Below are 7,653 nucleotides of genomic sequence, written 5' to 3' on the forward strand. Positions count from 1 at the left end.
AAATTCCTCCAAATTTTTACCCTTGGGCAGACATGGCCCAGCACCAGACAAGAGGTTTCAGCCCCAAAGAATCTGGCAGGAAGTCAGAAGCAAGGGAGTCAAGTGGCCGAGACCGTCGCCTGGCCCTCGTGGTGGCCAGCCTCTGCTCCCGTGGGCGCTGGAGGCTGCGTCTGCAGCCTCGCCGGACACGGTCTCTGCGTCCCCGGCGACAAGGCTCGGCTCACCTGGCCGCTGGGTTACGTCCCAGGAAGGGATCTGTGAGCTAGTGTAAAGCCACCTTTGCAGAAACAGCATGTGCTGTAGACTTCACAGAAAAATCCACACACATACCCCAGAGCTACCTCCTCTGCAGAGAACCTTCTGTGCTCAGAACACCCTGATAATCCTTCCTGTGAGATAGTGACACACAGAGCGTGTTCTGTCATTAAGTTCAGAGGACAGGTGTGTAATGTTCCAGAGCACCTGCCAATACAAAACGTGAAATGGAGAAGTGAGGCCCTTTCCAGACATGTGCCCCCAAAGTACGCGTGCCCGAATCATCTGGATAAAGTGCAGACACACGTGCCACTCGATGAAGCTGACGAACAGACGGAATTCACCACCTCACTCTGCATGTGTCATTGGTTCCCGGAATGATCGAAAACAAAAATTCTTCCAAAAACTAAGCGTACAAATGTGAGCTGCCTACTGCTTGCCGAACAGTCACCTGTCACTTCTTCTTCACGGCCAGGCTCTGAGGAGACAGGCAACCACGAGGCCGAACCTGCCCTGTGACGATGACAATGGGTGACAGAGGCCACTTGTCCTACGCTCCTGCCACAAGCCAGACACTGTCCCACGTGCTTTATCACCACTTTCATGTAACTCCCAACAACTGAATTACAGCTGAATTACAGTCAACTCCATTCGGAACCCCTCTGTCCCAAACATTGCCAGCAATCCCAGCCACTGGTCAGGGTGAACCTGGGCTCCGAGGGCACATTTGAGACCTGGGGGCTGAACTATCACCATTTCCTCATAAGTGCAGGAGCCTCTTTCAATAGGGACAGAAGCTCATCACACTTATGCTGTTGCCTTGTGGCTGGCACAGCACCTGGCACAGGCTACTTGTCGAATAATAACGTTTTCGTGCTTTCCTTCTGTGTGGAGATGGCCAGTACCAAGCCTTGAGTCACACCAAGTCCAAGAGGGGCCACCCCTCCCTCGAAAGCCCACTTCGGGGCACTGTTTTAGAGCTACCGTCGTTATCCACCTGTGCAGGTGACACTGGCTCATGAGAAATGCACAGGGGAGAGAAAAGCCACAGTATTTCTACCACAGTAATTAACAGACGGCCCCAATTCCCCTGTGCTCAGCGGGGTTCACAGAGCCTGAAATACCTGTGTTTGGTAACTGAGGTTGAGATGATTATCAATGCCGGGTGCAAAGCAAGATCAAAGGAGTCCCCAGAGTTTCTCTCGTCTTCTGGCAACTCTCAGCCCCATTCTTCTCCGCATCGCCCACTCTCAGTGCCCGTTCACAGTCAGGGCTTGACAAACGCCTCTTGCAAAATCACAGGGCACAGCACATCCATCTCGGCACCTAAACACCAGGAAACCATCCCCCAACAGAATAGACAGACGACAGGAAAGAGGGCTCTGGTCCCATTGTGGGCGGCCTCTTTCCACGTGGAAGCAGCACCAGAGCCCACGCACCAGCTGCCCCGTATCCACCCTAGATGCACCCCGTATAGTCTGGGCCCGGTCCAGCCTCCACAGAAGTGTTTCCCAAGAGGGAACCCAGAGAACAGTGGTCTGGGAGATAATTCCATGGTCAACCTGTGTGGGGCACACACGCACTTCATGGGATTTCAAAATGTGCTTTAGCAGCTAAAGGTTCTGAGAAGGCCTGCGGAGGAGAAACAAGCTTGACTCTGCACAGAATTTCCCAACCGCACAATCCAGATGACTAGTGATCTGTGGCACTCACTTTAGGGATGGTGCCCAAGGGGAACAGTTTCATCATCTCACTCTGGAGAAGTGACAGGACAAGCCGTCCTTGTCATGAAAATATAAAAAGGACACCAGAAAGGGATCCTTTACTTGAAGTGTTTTCTCCCAACATGGCTCCAAAGGCCAAAAACACCACCTCCAAGTGAAATAATTCACTGCTTCTAGGTCACTGAAGACCCTCATGTTCCACAGCTGAACGCTGACAACCTTCGTTCTCTGGGACACGCCAACACACTGCCACTGGTGACAGCAGATGAGGCTGACACCAGTGCCAGTCGTAGCCACAAACGTGGGGGGCTTGACAAGCAACTTTCCCGACAGCGGTACGAAGGCGAGACAGAAGAGAGATTGCTGCTTCAAGGGAGAGAAGGGAAAAGAGCTGTTTTCAAAGTCTGGCGTCTTTATTAAGAAAACATTATATAAATGCAGATAATTCTTAAAATGTGAATTACCTTTGCTTTGATAAGACCAACAATTAAATGACTAGATCATAATCATCACCCAGAATCAACAGATCTTAAAAATGCCCGTTGGGGGCTTCCCTGGTGGCGCAGTGGTTGAGAATCTGCCTGCCAATGCAGGGGACACGGGTTCGAGCCCTGGTCTGGGAAGATCCCACATGCCGCGGAGCAACTAAGCCCGTGAGCCACAACTACTGAGCCTGCGCGTCTGGAGCCTGTGCTCCGCAACAAGAGAGGCCACGACAGTGAGAGGCCCGCGCACCGCGATGAAGAGTGGCCCCCGCTCGCCGCAACTGGAGAAAGCCCTCGCACAGAAACGAAGACCCAACACAGCCAAAAATAAATAAATAAATTTAAAAGAAAAAAAAAAAAAATGCCCGTTGGTTTCACCGATTTACAGTCGATCCTCATTATTCACAGAGCCTGTATTTGCGAATTCTCCTACTCACTGAAATTTATTTGTGACCCCAAATCAATACTCTCAGTGTTTCCACTGCCATTCATGGACATGCACAGGGCAGTAAAGAACTTGAGTTGTCTTTTCGTGGCCTCTTCAGTGGCCCATTTCCACTTTTCTGTGCTGCTTACAGTGGCCCCCAAGCAGGGTGATGAATGCCGTCTCGTCCTCCTAAGGGCAAGAAGGCGGTGACGTTCCTCAACTGCGTGTATTGGACGAACTTCACCCAGGTCTGAGTCACGTGCTGTGGGCCGTGAGCTCAGCGTTAAAGCATCAACAATAAGTATTAAATAAGGTGTCTCTGAACAGAAGCTCACGTAAAACAAGGTCCTCTGTTAATCAGCTGATGAAAATGTTGTGACCAGAGATCACAGAAACCTGACCCTGTGTTTCCCCAGGAGCCCTGGTCAGTGTCTCTAATTCAGAGTCCGTGGCGGCAACGTTCCAGAGCTGAATATCACCAGTGATGAGAATGGACCCTGATATATTTGGGAGAAAAGCAGGGAGAAAAGTTTCCTTCAAGAAAAGGTCTCAGAGGTTGAGCAGGATTACTTCCGAAGGTGAGCAAGCTGCCAGGAGCCCACCTCCAACCTGCTGGTGAGCCCTGGATGAAGCCAGAGCCCCTGGGTCAGCAGCCGGGTGCCCTCCGGTCCTTGCCGGCAGAGGACGCGGGGCAACGCGCTGAGTGCCGTCTGTGGCCAGCCTGCTGACTCAGCCCCAAGCGAGACTCTCTCGTACCTTCAGAGCTTTCTCTTGATTCCTGGCAGAAGCCCTAAAAGGCAAAACTTCATTCACGTCTCAGGTCTGCTGCTCTGAACTGTTGCTCTTGTCTGGGCTCATTTTAAGTTGCGATCTACTGAATTTGTAACATCATGATGATCAAGGGCAACTGTGACTTCCAACAGCCTTAAAAGATCTGATGATGTCATCAGACTGGTTTTCAGACATTGTAACCTCGCCCTTTTCTCTAAAGGAGAATCCAGGAGGTCATCGCTTGATGGGGCCGTGTTACTATGTCTGCAGCCGGCGTGGCTGCCTTGACTGCACTGCATGCCTGCTGACCTAGAGGAGCCATTTGGTCCACAGGGAGAAGCTCAAGGTCAGAGCAGCCGACTTCCGAGGCCGCCATGTGGCCCAGGCTTGGTTCTGAAGGAAGAAAAGTTCAAGTCTCTACTCCTGCTTCCTTAGCCCCAGTGCCCTCTCTCCCCACACACACCAACACACACACACACCAACACTCACACCAACACACACATGCACACACACCAACACACGCACACACACACACACCAACACACACACCAACACACGCACACACACCAACACACACACACACCAACACATGCACACGCACACACACCAACACTCACACCAACACTCACACCAACACATGCACACACACCAACACATACACCAACACATGCACACACACCAACACACACACCAATACACACACACCAACACACACACACACACACAACCCTCAGCAAGATTAATTTTGCTCAGTCTTTTAAAACCTACATGCTTCTAGACTCAGCCCACGAATAGAAGTTTATAGTCAAAGAAGTCTGATTTAAAGTACATTCAGTGGAAAATCACTACCCAGAAAAGCCCTTTATGGTCAGGCACCCCCAGCCCCCAGGTACCGCGTGCTTCTTCCATGACGCGATGATTCTACAGCTATAAAGAGATACATTCCGAGTCTGACATAGCACATTTTTCCTCTGAACTGATGGAAAGATCCTTGGGCGATTTTGAGAGCGGGGCTCAGTGTTTGTGAGGAGCGAAGAGATTCAGGAGGGCTTCTGCTCGGCTTGTCGAACACACAGGGTGCTCGAGAGAAACAGGCCCAGGTCCGCTTCCTCAGCCTCATCAGCCTCAGGAGGAGCTTTTCCACCTCGGACGAATTTTCTGGAAGCCCAGCGAGGCTGCTGCAACCCCATGAACAGTACCCGAGGCACCTGTGGCCACCTCCGTGTCAGCGTGCACCTCAGTCCCAAGCTAAGCGACGCCCAGGCTCTGTGGGCACGTTTGTCCCGAGGAGCGGGCCCTGCGTCCTGCTTCCTGGGGAGGAAGCCCCCGGTAGGTAGGTCCCTTCACCAGCCTGGCGGTCCCACCGGCCGCACACGCTGCTGCTTCTCCGGAGGCGAAGGGGGAGACGTGACAAAGAAAATAAAAAGACTTTGCTCGGGGGAAGAAGCGGTGAGGGGGCAGCGGAGGGCTTGCTTGCTTCCTTTGCAGCTTCAACAGAGGCAGGTTCCCGGGGTCCTGGGATCCCGTGGTAGGAAGAGGCACCTCCTGACTTGACAGGCCTTCGTCTTGCTGCGCCCTGAACCTGCTTGGTAACTGAGGGCCGCGAAGTACGTGTGGCTGCCACAGGCGAATCCAGGTGTGTGTGTGTGTGTGTGTGTGTGTGTGTGTGTGTGTGTGTGAGAGAGAGATACGAGTTTTTTAATGTTTCTGTTTTGCTGTCTTCGAAAAAGGCAAAAAGCCACATGAAGGCACCAGAAATGACGGTCAGGCCAAGAAGGACAGCGCTGCAGGGCAGGTTACCCAGCTACGAGCTTTCTCGCAGCTGCCCGACCTGCGGCCCGAGCCCCCTGCCCACGAGGAGAGCCTGCGGGGAAGCCGCGCCAGCGAGAGGCCGCTGCCCGCGCCCCCGGCTCGGCGGCCACGAGGTCCGTGAGCCCACGAGGATGGAGACGCGGGGGGCCTGCACTGAGGGCTCCGCCTGAACGGCACCCGAGGCTTCTGAGTAAAATCTATGCGTGTTATGGATTCTATACGAGCCGCCATGCCAAGGAAACTTGTCAGGAGTAAGTCCTTCATGAAACCCCTTTTTGAAAATCACAGGAAAGAGGGAAAGCCCTATTTTCCCTTTCGTTTCTGAAGGACGAGAGTTCCGTGGTCTGGAAGCTTCCTCCCGAAGCCCGTGGAAGTGAGGGCAGGAGGGAGCGTTCCCAGGAGACGGACGGGGCTGAGAGCAACCCGCAGCCGAGGGAAAACAATGAGCTTTATGTTCTTCCAGAAGAAACTGCACACTTTCCCCGGCTCATAAAGGCTTTTTATGCAACCTCGCTCGGGCAGTGCCCGGGCAGGGAGCGCCTGCCGGGAGGTAACTGCGTCCCCGGGGCGCCAGATGCCCTTGGAGCCCGTTCACCCAGCTCCCGGCACCCAGGGGCGTCTCCACCTGCCGGGGCCACCAGGCTTGTCCCCGCTGCGCATCCAGGCTTCGCGCCCGCGGGGGGCGCATCGGGGCCATGGGCGGAGGGAAGGACAGATGGCCGGGCACCCCCACGCCTGGGACACGGTGAGGGCAGCCCGAGCGGGCCAGGGACCCAGGAGATGCTTCCTGAATGGTCGTGACCCACGCGTGCTTCCGCAGTCACGATCATCTAGGCCACCACACCCACGTCCTCGCCACCTCTGATACCAAAGCACGGCCCGGGACTTAGAAGTGAAAATTCAGAATGTGCGCCCTGAAAATCTTCGGCAGAAGCCCCCCCTTCTCTCGGGAGACGTCAAATTACCGACTCCATCCTCCTCTCGGTCCAGGCGGCCGTGCTCCCCACCAACAGCGCGGCCGCCCCACGAGGCAGACAGTCACCCAGCGGAGCCCCTGCACTGGGCAAAGTGGACGAGGCAAGGAAGGACCGGCGGAGGAGGGCGACGACCTGAGACGCATCACTGAGGGCGCTCCGAACCAGGTCCAAGAAAGACGGACTCGTGGACGCAGCGGCGAGGGACAGCCTCCCGGCGTCCAGGCATCCTTCCAGACAGCTATGAACACCTGTGTTACTTAACTTCACTGTTACTCATGTTACTATAGCAATACTCGTAATTATCATCAAATATTAATCATCATATTAAAATCATTATTTGAATTAACTAACCTGGCCACCCATGGCCCCTCGCAGTTGAGGTTTCCCAAGGGCTGGATTTGTAGGTAGGTGACACGTCGGAATCCTCAGCTGCCCAGCTGGCTGGATCGGGGGGGTCCCCAGGGAGCAACCCCCGCCCGGGTAAAGGGCCCCCACTGGGTCATTCACTGGTGCCCCAGGTCCGCCCTGAATTCAGAAAGCAGTGCTGCGTCGGGTGAGAGGAGGATGTGCCCCTCGGGTGCCCCTCGGATGCCCCCGGACAGCCCGCTGCGGTGAGCGCCGGCCCCCAGGCAAGGACCTGGCAGCGGTGCCTGGGGACGGAGGGGTTTGGGGAGCGCGCTCACGCCGCCTCTAACACAAGTCTGCCTGGACCTGCCCGCAGGCTCCCACCGACCCACACAGGAACGGCCTGCTCTAGGGGCGGCTCTAAGGAGGGGCGGCCGTGTTTTCGGAGCCGGCGCGGGAGAAGGGGCGCAGGAGGCAGCGCTGGGTGGCACAGCACACACTTGGAGCCTGTCCGGCCTTGGCTGCCTCCCGCAGGTACTCTTGGATTTGCAGATGGAAGGAGCAAAGTAGAAAGCAAGGGGATTCCAGCTCACTTACGGCTTTTCTGCCCACATTACGGAAACAGACCCACCAAAACAGACCCCAGTGTGACTTGAAATTCAGTGGCTCCTTCTCCCTAACGAGGGGACTACTGCCTTCCGCCTCCCTTGGGGAGGCCCTTGACCCGCAAATATTCAGCCTTAAACCCAGACTCAGCCGGGCGGTGAGTCCTGCCTGCAGTCTCCCCGCCTGCCGCGCGATGGCGCCAGAGCTCCACCCGGCCCCGCGGCCGCGCCAGGAACGTCGGAAGCTCCGCC

Source organism: Balaenoptera physalus (assembly GCF_965194825.1).
Source record: "Balaenoptera physalus genome assembly, chromosome: 11".
NCBI lineage: Eukaryota > Metazoa > Chordata > Mammalia > Artiodactyla > Balaenopteridae > Balaenoptera > Balaenoptera physalus.